Here is a 12,727-nt window from a genome sequence, read left to right on the forward strand (position 1 = left end):
CTCCCTCTGGAGTCCCACTGTAGGGGTGGCCTCGGGCTGAGGGACCAGGTATCTGATGTGTAGTCTGAAGGAGGACAGAGGGCCCCCTGGGGCCTTCCCAGGCCAATAGCAGGGGAGCATCCTCACAGATTTCCTTTGTGATTCTAAGAGAGCCAAGAAAAAGCAACAACATCCCTGTTACCTGTCCTCACTGAGTCTCAAGCAGCAGGCAGTCCAGCAGGGACAGAGGGAAGGAGAAATCCTTTTTCCTCCAAGTCCAAGCAGATCAGATGCGTTAATGAATATCCAAGGGACTAGTAAGTTTCTCAGCACTGGAAATTCTCTTCTCTTGTGTAACCCCCCCCTTCCTTGCCAGAACAAGGGGGCTTTGCAGCAGAATTCGGGGGGGGGGGGAGGCAGATCTACCGTAGAAGCTGTTCTAAGGGTGCGAACAGGGAATGGGCTTGGCTACTAACCGAGAGACTGAAGGGTCGAGTCCACTCAGAGGTGCCTCGGAAGAAAGGTCTGGAGATCTACTTTAGAAAACCAACCAACCAACCAACATCTAGCCATTGAAAACCCTTAGGAGTATCGTTCTCTTCTGAAACACATGGGTGGCTGTGAGTCAGAATGGGCTTGACGTCCACTGGTCACCCTGCTGTCACTGCTGTGGGGTTCCCCGTGGGGAGCAGTGGCATAGCGTGGTACAGCAGCTACTACTCCCCGGTCAGTGGAGGCTGCAGTGTGGCTATGACGTCTCCAGGTTTCAGTGAAGCTTCCAGACTGAGACACATGACGAAGAAATGCCTGGCGATCCCCTTCCAGTGGAAACTCTGCGGGTAACAACCGTCCAATTCCATTGCAAGTGGTAGGGGTGGGGAGTGGAGGGGATGACAGGAGGCAGGGGCCACCTCAGCTGTTAGCCATAACAATATCGTCCCTTCAGGTTAGAATCGCTAAGCAACGGAGGGGGCAGGGGGTGGGGGGTTTCTGGGCTCGGTCTCTGAGATCCTGGGGGCTCACTCTGCTCTCAGGAAACCCAGAGACCCGGCTCTCTGCCTGGGCCATCTTTGCCTCTGGTTCCCTCCATTTTCAGAAGCTCCTGGTTCTCACTCCACCTGGCAGGTGTGCGTTTCTCTCTCCCCCACCAAAAAACAAACAAACCGGGGCTCGCAGGCACCTTCCGATCTGTGGGGTCTTACCGCGGTGACCTCTTGAGAGGTTTTCTTCTTGCAGATGAGGAGATAAGGACCCACAGGGGAGTCACCGAAGAAAGAGTGCGGAAACCCCTCCAGGCCCCCAGCTCTGCGTCTAAAATGACAGCAGCTTCCCAACCTCCTCCGCCTCCAGGGCACCATCCCCAGGCACCTAGTCACCGTCCCAGGCCTCCTGGCCACCGGATTCAGCACCAGACACCGAAGAAGCCTTCTCTTCTGCCGCAAGGCACACAGGTTCACCAGCAGAAAGGTCCACCCCTCCCCAGACCCCGAGTCCAACAGAAACTGCCCCCCAGGGCTGCCCAAAACTGACAATTCTGTCTCCTGAGAGAGGTGACTGCTTCCACGTGGCCTGGTGCCTGGAGGGTACCTCCCACCATGCCCAGGAGGGACAAACAAGAAAGGCATGCCCCTGACAAGGACGGGTTTCAAGCACACCAACAACTCTTTAGTCTCCAAAAAAAAAGCCGGGTTGCACCTGTGTCTGTGTAACTAAAAGTGGTTGATCTGCTGAGGGACTCTTGTGTGTCACATGGGCCCCAGTGAACACTGGGTCCAGTTTTGTCAACAGATGTGAAATAAAAGCTTTTAACACATCCTCAGTGTCTTCTCATTGTAGAGAGGAGGCCAGCATGGGGGATAGGAAGCCCGCTGGTATGAAGACAAGGGCCGATTTGGTCAACCCCAGTCACCTGGGCCCCCTTAGCTCCCCTCAGGACAGCTGGCGCGGGTCCCCCAGTTTCAGCTGCAGAGTCAGGCCAAGCTCCGTTTGGATACTGGATTGAGAACTCTACACTTCCACAAGAGGCAGCAGACCAGGTGACGTCTGGGTCTCACTTCCTTGATCTCTATGGCAGCCACCAGCGCGCCAACCTTCGCCTCTGAACAGAGGGGTACCCACAAGCGCTGCAAGAGGCAGGAGCCCGTTGAGGGTTCAGAAGGGCAGGCCAAGAGACAACTCAGTTGAATCAAATTCTAAGCACCTTAAAGGATTACTGTTAGGAAGGCCACACCCATCCCCACCTAGCAGCCTTGTCAGCTGTGCTGGGGAGAGTGGTGTGTGGGCTGGGCCGGGCCGCCCGTTTTCAGTTAAAGTTCTAAACTAGGCAGTGAGAAGGCGCCCGCTTTGAAATGTTAGTGCCAGTCTGTGGTCCCACCGGCCCGCGTTCTCCCCGGCTGCTTTGTCAGATGTGTCAAGCTCTGGCAGGAAGCTCTGAGGTGAAAACCACAAGGTCTAGGTACACACAGGGTTTCCTGTGAGAGCTCACTGGCGGCCGAAAGGCCTTTTCCTCTGATCCGGAGCATCTCTGTTTGCAGCATCCAGAGTGCATCATTAGGCGACCCTCCTCACAACGTCTGCCCAGTTGGAGAGACGGGGGTCCTGGCGCGGCCCCCTCCCATGCCTCATGGCTTTGGGTGCGTCAGTGGGTCATCCTGCCAGAAGGGCTCATATAGCCCACTCCCTTCATGAAGCCTTCTCTGGCCTGTCCATCCAGTCTCTCTCCCCAAACCCCGTGCTATCATGTCTGATGCAGTGCATGTATTCAGTCTGTTCTCATTAATTCATCCGACCAAAGTGTATCACCCCTCCACGCCATGCTAGACGGAACTACAGAGGCACAAGATGGTCTTTGCTGCCCATGAACCCACAGCCTGGTTAGAGGGCACGCCGACGATACAGGACTAGTGGAGCACGGTGTGGTCAGCATGGCGCAGAGGCAGCCACGGAGGCCAGGGGCAGCGTGTGAACCCACTTTGGCATTTGGATGACCCAGATGGCTTCCTCTCAGCACTAGTGAAGCAGAGGGACAGAGCTACCCCCGTAGAGGGAACAGAGCAAGGCTCACATGAGCCACCTCTTACACGGGCATCTTGTTCCTTTTCCAACTGCTATGTGACAGGTGTTTGAGGCTGCCAGGGATGTTCAGTGCCTCCAGCATGTCACACAGCACTGTCCTTTGTCCTCAAGTCAATTATGACTCATGGTGACCCTGTTGGACAGAATGGGCCTGCCCCACAGGGCTCCCATTTCTTTACGGAAGCAGACTGCCACGCCTTTCTCCCGCAGAGCACTGGTGGGTTTGATCATTAACCGTTCAGTTCTCAGTCAAGCTCTTTAATGTGGCTGTACCATTCAGAAAGAAAAATACTCTTAATTGAATTATAAAAAAATGAGGCATGACCAACTCTTAACCACAACCCCATTTTGGAGACATTCATTTACAAGAGAACAGTGTGCTTTTTGAGCTTTAAGGACCTGCAGAGCTGTTAAGTTTCTTCAGGGGATCAGCCACTTCTCAAGCCTGCCCTTAACTGGGAATCCCATTAGCCGTCCTGATGAAAGGAAGGGAACATGCTTGGTGTCTGGTAAGTCCCACTCCAGGCCCAGTTGACATTCCCAGCTTTGAACGGGATGCCCACGAAAAGCATGGGCGTGGGTGGTTTGATCCTGTGCAGCCATAGCCTACCCCCCGACACCGTGTCCTCACACTGACCCTGTGCCAGAGGCTGGAGCCCGGGACAAGGCCAGCCAGTGCTGTAAGGAACGTGGGTAAAATAAATACAGATGGTTCCTTAGGTTAGACTGAGACCCACGTACTGTAGTTTAGCAGCCTCTCCAGGTGATTCCGGTGGGTCTGTTGATTGTGTGCCCACAGGTGTCTCAGTCCCCACATGATTGCTGCTGTTGCTGTGAGGTGCCATCTAGGGGGTTCTGAATCATCGTGACCTCACACCTTACTGCCCCATCCTGTGCTAGCCTCACAGATGTTTCTGTGCCTGAGGCCACTCTTGCAGCCCCAGCGGAGACCTGTCTCCTGAGGGCCTTCCTCTGATTCGCTGCCCTCTACCTGACCAAGCATGATATCCTCCTCCGGGGACTGGCTTCTCCTGACAATGTGTCCAGGGCATGTGAGATGAAGCCTGGCCATTCTTGTCTCTGAGGAGCACTCTGACTGGACTTCTTCCAAGACAGATGGGCTTGTCCTTTGGGCAGTCCATGGCACTTTCAATAGTCTTCGCCAGCACCGCAATTCAAATGCACCGATCCTTCTTCCATCTTCCTTTTCCTAGGTCCAACTTTCACATGGATATGAGGTAATTGAAAATAACACGGCTTGGGGCAGACATGCCTTTGTCCTCAAAGTAGCATCTTTTGATCTCTTGGCTGCTGCTTTCATGAGCATTGATGGGGGATTCAAGCAGGACACAACTCTTGACCACTTTCATCTTTTCTCGATTTACCGTGATGTTCCCTACTGGTCCAGGCTTCTGGTCTTCTTCACATTGAGTCGTGATCCAATCACTAGCAACTGGTCAAAGAGGAAGACTTTTAGATAGCGCAACCGTTTAAGGAAAACACCCTGTGATCGCCCAGTTAACTGGTCCTGGGCGGGGAAGTGGCCTTTTGAAAGAAATCAGCCACATTGGAAACATGATCCATACCCTTTCCAGGAGAAATGGGACTCTGTGTGACTCTGCAGCGGCGAGCACAGAGATTGGAGCCAAGGGGTTGGAGCATCCTAGAGGATCATGGGAACATCCCAGAGGGTCTTTTGGTTAGCCTACCTGCTCACCCACACAGTAGGTCCAGTGGCGCCAGCTGGGCCTCAGCTGTGAATTGGCAAGTCTATCTCCATCTCTGTGACCCTCTCCTCCCCTCTACTGCTAACACTGGGTTCCTCGGGGCTCCGCTGTGCTCACTGAGCCAGGGCCACCCAGGCCCTCCTGCTCATCAGTGTGATCCCCACCTTGGACCATCCAAGCTGTGCCTCCTGCCCACCCACCACCCCCAGCCCCCACCCCTGCCTGTTAGATTCCCACCAGAGGCCCTCTCCTTGGAGAGACCTGACTCCTGTGCTCTGCTGGAAGCTGGGTCTTGCGAGATCTTCTCGTTGTGTTGTAGTTTGATGGCCGTCCGCTTAGAGTACCAGAAACCCCAAGGGACTGGAGCCAGGGGGTCTAACGTAATCTCACACCGGCCTTGAAACCTTGAAGAATTTATTCAGCTTCTGTGAACATTGGGTTTCTCGTCTGTAACATGAGGCCCATGCCTCACAGGGGAGGGGTGAGGAGTAGATGGGGAGCACGTATTTAAAGGGGACTCGGTGGTACTGTATCAGTGAGCGTTAGGCCGCCAAAGGCAAGACGCACATGGTTCAAACTCAGCCATCGCTGCTTGGGAGAAAAGATGAGGCTGTCGGTTCCAAGAAGAGTTACAGCCACGGAAACCCTATGCAGGGTCACTGGAATCTGCAGTTAGCATCAACGATCAAGCGCTGCGAACCCAGAGGTCCTCAGCTTGAATCTCCACGGCAGAGCCTCAGAAGACAGCGGTGGTGAGCTGCTTCAGAGAGGTAACAGCCGAGACAACCCTGTGGAGTACAGTTCACTCCACAAGACAAAGGGGCGCCAGGTTGGAATCCGCTGACAGCTAGTGGTCACTTTTGTTGTTTTTAGCATACCTTGGCATATAGAAATCCCACTTGTCACATGCTTTTCCTGCTTGAATCTAAGGAGGAATACTCGACAGCAGACACCACTGCTCCAATTATTGGACAGGGGGCACAGCCTATGGTGCACTGAATAAAGAAAGGCTCTGTAGAGGAACCCCGTCTTCGGTGACTTGCATCCACTCCAGAAGGTTCCCATGGTTTAGCTGTACTGAGCCCAAGGGACCAAACCCTACCCCCAAGCATGCAAAGTTGCAAAACAGGCCCTCAAGGCACACGTTGTGGCCCCCACCCTGCTGGTACCCGCCTAGCCCCAATTAATCATCTCCCTTCCCTCTCCACTCCCCTCCTCCTGTCTCCCACCACACCACAATACACGCTCCACTGTCGCTGGCCTCACCAGTGCCCGCTCTTCGCTAAATCTGGGGAAGCCCTGTCCATTCATCGCTCCTTGGACTTCTCGCAGCACTTGGTCCTAGGAACCCATTCCCTCCTACTGTAAACACGGCCCCACTTGGATTTAGCCTAGCCACATTCTCCTAAGCTTCCTCGTCCTCATCAGGTGCTTAATCGCAGTCTTCCTTGCGGGTTCCTGTTTGCCACCCAGCCCTTCACTGTTAGCGTTCCTCAGGGCTAGGTCCTGGACCCACATTGGTCTCGGCCATCTCTGGATGATCTCAGACTTCCTCTTGTCCTCAGAACAAGCTGTATGCTGACGACTCTCACCGATGTGTCCAGTGCAGATCTGTACCCGGAGTCTCAGTCATACGTCTCCAAATGCCAGCGTGAGGTCCCAAACCCAAACTCTCTACCATCAAGTCAATTCTGGCTCATGGAAACCCCATGGGACAGGGTAGAGCTACCCCGGTGAGTTTCCGAGACTGTAACTGTTAACTGTTAGAAAGCCTCGTCTTTCTCCCACTGAGGGGGCTGATAGTTTCAAACTTCTGACCTTGTGGTTAGCAGCCTGATGTGTAACCATTATGTCGTCAGGTCCTATAAAGCCAAAGGCCAGTGGGCATCTCCAGGACTACTGTACCTCACCAAGCAGATGGCAGACTATACAGTACTCCTCAGCTTCCTGATCTCCTTGCTTCCTGCTGTGTCCTCAGCACAGGGACTCAGTCCTGATGCAATCGGGACTCCCAATAAGCACTTGTTGGGCAGGTGAATGGTCTTTCCCTTTTTCAATGTTCCCTGCCTCACCCTCCCACTAGCTGCCTGGCCAGGAGACCAGAGTTTGTTCGTTGGGCTTTAAGCTGCTTTCTTGCGGTATTTGGACGCACAAGAAGCCGAAGACACCCAGGGTGCACAATTGGGAAACAGTCACCAGATTTCAGAACTGATTAGCCTGCATTCATGGCTCCTTTCATCTCCTGAATATACTCCTGCCCTGTTCCTTTCCCTCCCTCCCCTTTCCTCCATGCTGATGCCACCAGTCCACCCAGGTGACCGTCAATTTCCCCTGGACTACCGCGCTGACGGTGTCAGACCTCGTCTTCCTGCCTCACGCTCACACAGCGGTAACTATAAATGGGGTGCCTCTTCTAAGTCCTTGGTCTGTGGGTTCCTGTGACGCTCCTTCATGTGGGGCGCTCCATTCAGCATTTGTCGTCGATGGTGGCTGCGCTCACTGCTGGGGTATTCCATGAGTGAATTCGTGCTTCCCATCAGGACAGCATCCTGTCCAGGGCGACATTTGGAGGACGAGCCCAGCTTCAGCCTGGAGTTGTGACCCTTCAGATGAATTTAACGATACACAGCAAGCAGACCCCGGAACTCGAAGACAGAAATACGGGCTGTCTTTGACCACCCCTCTTTGCTGCTACAGGGTAGGCCGAGCCAACAGGTAGTTTGAAGCCCACCAGCTTCTCTGTGGGAGAAAGGTGTGGCAGTCTGCTTCTGTAAAGACTGACGGTCTTGGGACCCCCATGGAGCAGTTTGAACCTGCCTTGCTGGGTCGCTGTGAATCAGAGTGGACGCCGCACCAGTGCATCTTGGTTGAAACTTACTGCTTTTCCATCAGGGATTTCCTCTGGTCAGAGGCTCAACTAAATGCAACAAATCAAAGAGAGCTGCCCGCAGGTCTACCGCTGTCAGAGTAGAACTGTCATCCCCAGAGTTTGCTTGACTTCCCCACTCTCCCCTACAAGGGCGTGGTGTGTGTATTTGGTCAGAATAATGATTTGTAGCAGACTGGTAAGCTAAGACCAAGCCACAGCAGCAAACAATTGATCCTTTGCCCCAGGGAGATGGGAAGCCACAGGGCTATGGGAGCAGGCAAGAAATGACAAATTGGGGCGGGAGGAATAATAACACCATTCCGATGGTGCCCCAAGAGCCTGAAGAAGAAGGCGGAGCTGCCTGGAGCACAGATGTCCATCATGTGTCTAGGGGCTGATTTTTCTGGAAGAACATTGCCAGGCCTTTCTTCTGAGGCATGTCTGGGTAGACTTGCCCCTCCAGGCTCTAGATTCCAAGTCGAGAAAAATTAACTAGGTTGTTGTTCTTGTTAGGTGCCATCGAGTCGATTCTGACCCACAGTGACCCTACACACAATAGCACAAAACACTGCCAGGTCCTGCGCCGCCTCACAAAGGCCTGGGCCCCCTGTGGCGGCCACTGTGGCAGTCTGTCGTGGTGAGGGCCGTCCTCTCTTCCGCCGCCCCTCCACTTTACCAAGCACGATGTCCTTCTCCGGATGGGTCTCTCCTGACAACATGTCCAAAGTCCGTATGCCGTCCTTGCCTCTCAGGAGCCGCTCTGGCCGTGCTTCTTCCAAGACAGATCCGTTTACCCTTTGAGCAGTTTATGGGGCTCTGCATGTTCTTCCCTAGCACCACCGGTCAAACACACCGACTCTTCTTCTTCACCTTCCTGATTCAAGGTCCAACTTCATGTTCATACATGAAGGGGCTTCAAAAAGTTCCTGGGAAATGGAATTAAAAGCTAGCGGCAGTTTCCTATAAACTTTAAAAGGTGTACTTGTGAATATCTATCTATCTATCTATATCTATATTTATCTATATATCTATATATACACACACACACAGCAACATGGTTGAATATATATTCAGCAACAAAGGAAGCTTTTTTTGGTCTTGTTTTATTTTTGGAAACCACCAGCCCTAGTCACTGAAGTGCTTCTTGTTCAAACCGCCAACCTTTGGTTTCCCAGGTGGATGCTTTAAGTGGAGGAATAATGAATGGGCGAGGACCATGGTTTGGTAACCATGGCACCAGTTCTTCCAGCTTTGGCCCTATCTTCAGATGATCCCCCTTCCCCCTCCACCCTTACCAGGCCAGCCACATTATTACTGGTGACGGCTGTGGCAGTGTGGCAGTCGGTGACAGCCCAAGGAAGAGGCCAAGAGACCATTGTAGGCTCTCCCCTGACCTCCCGTTGCTTGACTCGTCATCCTGGTCTCATTCATACCCGGCCCTGCCCCACATGCCCGCTCAGAAGGGCCTTCCATCTCCTCAGCGCTTCTAAGTTTTGATGCCAGTTTCTCATATGAATGGCTTTCTGGGGTTTTCTTCTGAAGTTTCCTAAGAGGTCATTTTAGAGGAAGGAGCCAATGGCACAAGCTCATTTCATTCATTAGCTTTCCATGAACTTCATCCAGGAGGATGTTAGTCATAGGATGCAAGAAAAACCAAGTGGAAATATCAGGTCTGAGACAAATAACAGCTGAAGCAATAGGAAACAGCATAGAGAAAAGTATGTATGTACGCACATATGTATGTATGTAAAAGAACAGATGCACATATGTATGTATGTAAAAGAACAGATGCACATATGTATGTATGTAAAAGAACAGATGCACATATGTATGTATGTAAAAGAACAGATGCACATATGTATGTATGTAGAAGAACAGATAAGAGATATGAAGGGTAAAAAAATGCCAGCGTTCAGATAATAGGAATCCTAGAGGAGAAAAATAAAACCGTAGAGAAGAAAATCAACACATAATATGAGTCCAAGCGGCAGAGACAGAGAAAACCTCACGTCAGTATGTTACGAAGAATTAGAACCATCAACGGTGAAGAGAATATTCAAAAACATTTTCAAAGCAAAAACCAAACAGCTCACACACACAAGAACAAGCATCAGATTGACATGAAACTCCCCAGCAGAAATCCTGGATGCAAGAAGACAAAGAAGCAGGATTTTTTTTTAAGCGCTGAAGGGTAAAAAATGTGTACATAGAATTTCATATTCACTCCAATTGACATTGAAATGGGAGGATATAAAAATATTCTAGATATAGTAATAATTTCTGACATGCAAAACCTTGGAAACTGTGCAGCACAGAGACTCATTCTGAAACCATCTTTGGAAGAAATGTACAAATCAGATGAACAAAAGCCACCAGGATACTGTCGAGACAGGTAAAATTAGGGTGCTAGAATAACATCATGAAATTGATTGTTACCTAAAATTGTGAAGGCAAAAGAAAGTACCTAGGGAACAGTATATTCCTGCTAAATCAAAAGTAACATCTTCTGTCTAAACTCCATGAACTGTCCGTGTGTGCATGTGTGCACACACGCGAGTGCATGCATGTTGTTAGGTGCCATTGAGCTGGTTCCAACTCACAGTGACCCCAATTACAACAGAACACAACTCTACCTGGTCCTGCACTGTCCTCATGATTGCTGCTGTTTGCGCCCACGTTTGCACCCAGCTGTGTCAAATCATATCATCAAGCGTCTTCTTCCTTTCTTGGCCCTCTGCTTCACCAGTCATGAGGTCCTTTGTCAGGGACCGGTCTCTCCTGCAAGCATGTCCAGAGTATGTGAAAGATCGCCATCCTTGCTCTTAAGGAACATTCTGGCTGTACTTTCTTCCAGACAGCTGTGCTTGCTCTTTTGACGGGCCACCGCACTTTCCATAGTCTCCTCCCACACCATAACTGAAATGCACCAACTCGACTCTGGTCTTCCTTATTCCAGGTTCAACTTTCACATGCACATGGAGTGACTGAAAACAAATCATGACTTGGGTTAAGTGCACCTTAGTCCTTAAAGTAATATCCTTGCCTTTCAACAATTTAAAGAGGTCGTGTGCAGTAGATTTATCCATGTAATGAATGCATCATTTGGTCTCTTGACTGCTTCTTTCTTGAGCATGGCTTGTGGATCCAAGCAAGACGAAATCCTTGACAACTTTGATTTTTCCCTCCATTTATGTTGGTTCAATCGTGTTTACTGTGAGAAGGAAAGTAAGTTCCAAATATAAGAGAATAAGCCACTACTTGTCTTGTTGGAGGGAGAAAATTGGTATTAAAATGTTTAATAAATCAGAATGAGTAAATAAATAAACTTGTTCCTTAAGAGAAACTTACAAAAGAACAAAAATAAAACTCATTCTCTTAAACCATCAGAAGAAAATAACATCTATTCAGTACAGACTAGGAAGGTTAAAAATAAGAAAAAATATTGTTAATGGAAAATATGAAATTAGATGGCAGAAATAAGTCATACATACAGTAATTATAATAAATGGGTTACACCACCAATCCAAAGACAGAGCACCTCAAGTTGGACATTTTAGGTGACATCAAAATATCCTATTTATAGAAGACCATCTGTAACTAAAAACTACAGGAATGTTGGAAATAAAAGAATATCAAGCACGTGTGATTCCAAATAAAGCTGAGGAATCAATTCTAATATCTGACCAAAGAAATTCAAGGGGAAAATATAGCTAGAGACAAAGAAGGAAATCATAAACTGATTTTAAAAAGCAATAAGGGAAAATATAGATGCATCTTGAAATATTTTTTCAAAGCTGAAAAAAACAAAAATAGTTTCAGCTTAACTCGAAGTAGATACAGCAACAATTTTATTTGGAGGTTTTAACACACTGCTTCAGAAGTTAATATATTATATCTATACTCAGAGAAGAGACAAAAACAATAATATTGAAGATTTGAATATTTCAATTAATAAATTCAATTTATCTATGCCCAGTAGGGCATAGCTAGTCTCTTTGAGTACACATGAGTCAATTTTTATAAATAACTAAACCACAAGGGAAATTATGGCTGATTCTAAAGAATTAATGTTATTCACACTACATCTTCCAATCATAAAGAATTAAAGTTACAAATTATTTTTGAGGGTAATGAAAAAGTCTATCAGAAAACTAAAAAAACACCCACTATCGAGTAACACTGAGGTTAATAATGAAATCAAAGGTGAGCGTGCATCTATTAAAACTGAATGATAAGGGACTATGTGTCAAACTTGACAGATCTTAACTACAGCAGCATCCAGAGACAAATGCATAGCACTCTATCAAGCTTGCACTGAGATACAAGAGAAGTTGAAAACACAGGATACAAACCAGGAAGATGGGAGAAGAGTAGCCAAAGCAGCAGAGTGAAAAATAAAATTAAGGAAGAGCAGAAAAGAATGAAATGGAAATGAAATGATTAGCAAGGATTAAGTAAGTCATGAACTCTTGTTTTAGAAAGATCAATAAGATAGACCTGTGTAGTAAGACAGCTTAAAGAAAAAAAATTAAAAAGAGGACCAGAAGGCACAAATAATGGAACTGCACACAGACACAGACACACACACACACACACACACACACACACACACACACACCGTAAAAGGCAATAGCAACAGATAAAACAGAGGCTTTCATTGAATAAGAGTATTTTGAACAACTAACTCGACATCATGCATTTTTAAGACTGGAAAATTGGTATATTTCTTAAAAACTTCTAAAATGGCAAATTGGCATAAGAAGAAACACAAAGCTGTAAACAAGTATTACACATTAAGAAAATTGGTATCACTTTCTGAGTTCTTCCTTTGCAAAAGTTTCCAGGGAATTTCTGCAAGTGAGTTCTAAGAAATGTCCAAGGAGCAGTGAATTCTTACTGCAGACCAGCGATTTCAGAAACCGGGGTAACCATGAAAGCTGCCTCATTCACCTGATGATTCCAAACCTGGACTCTGAAACTAGATACTAGCTTACCCGCTGCCATCACAGGGATTCTGTCTCATAACAGCGGATCGGGCAAAGTCGTGGAGTCAAACAGCGGGCCTTGTAGGTAGCAG

The sequence above is a fragment of the Tenrec ecaudatus genome, chromosome 1 (assembly GCF_050624435.1).
Source record: "Tenrec ecaudatus isolate mTenEca1 chromosome 1, mTenEca1.hap1, whole genome shotgun sequence".
Taxonomy (NCBI): Eukaryota; Metazoa; Chordata; class Mammalia; order Afrosoricida; family Tenrecidae; genus Tenrec; species Tenrec ecaudatus.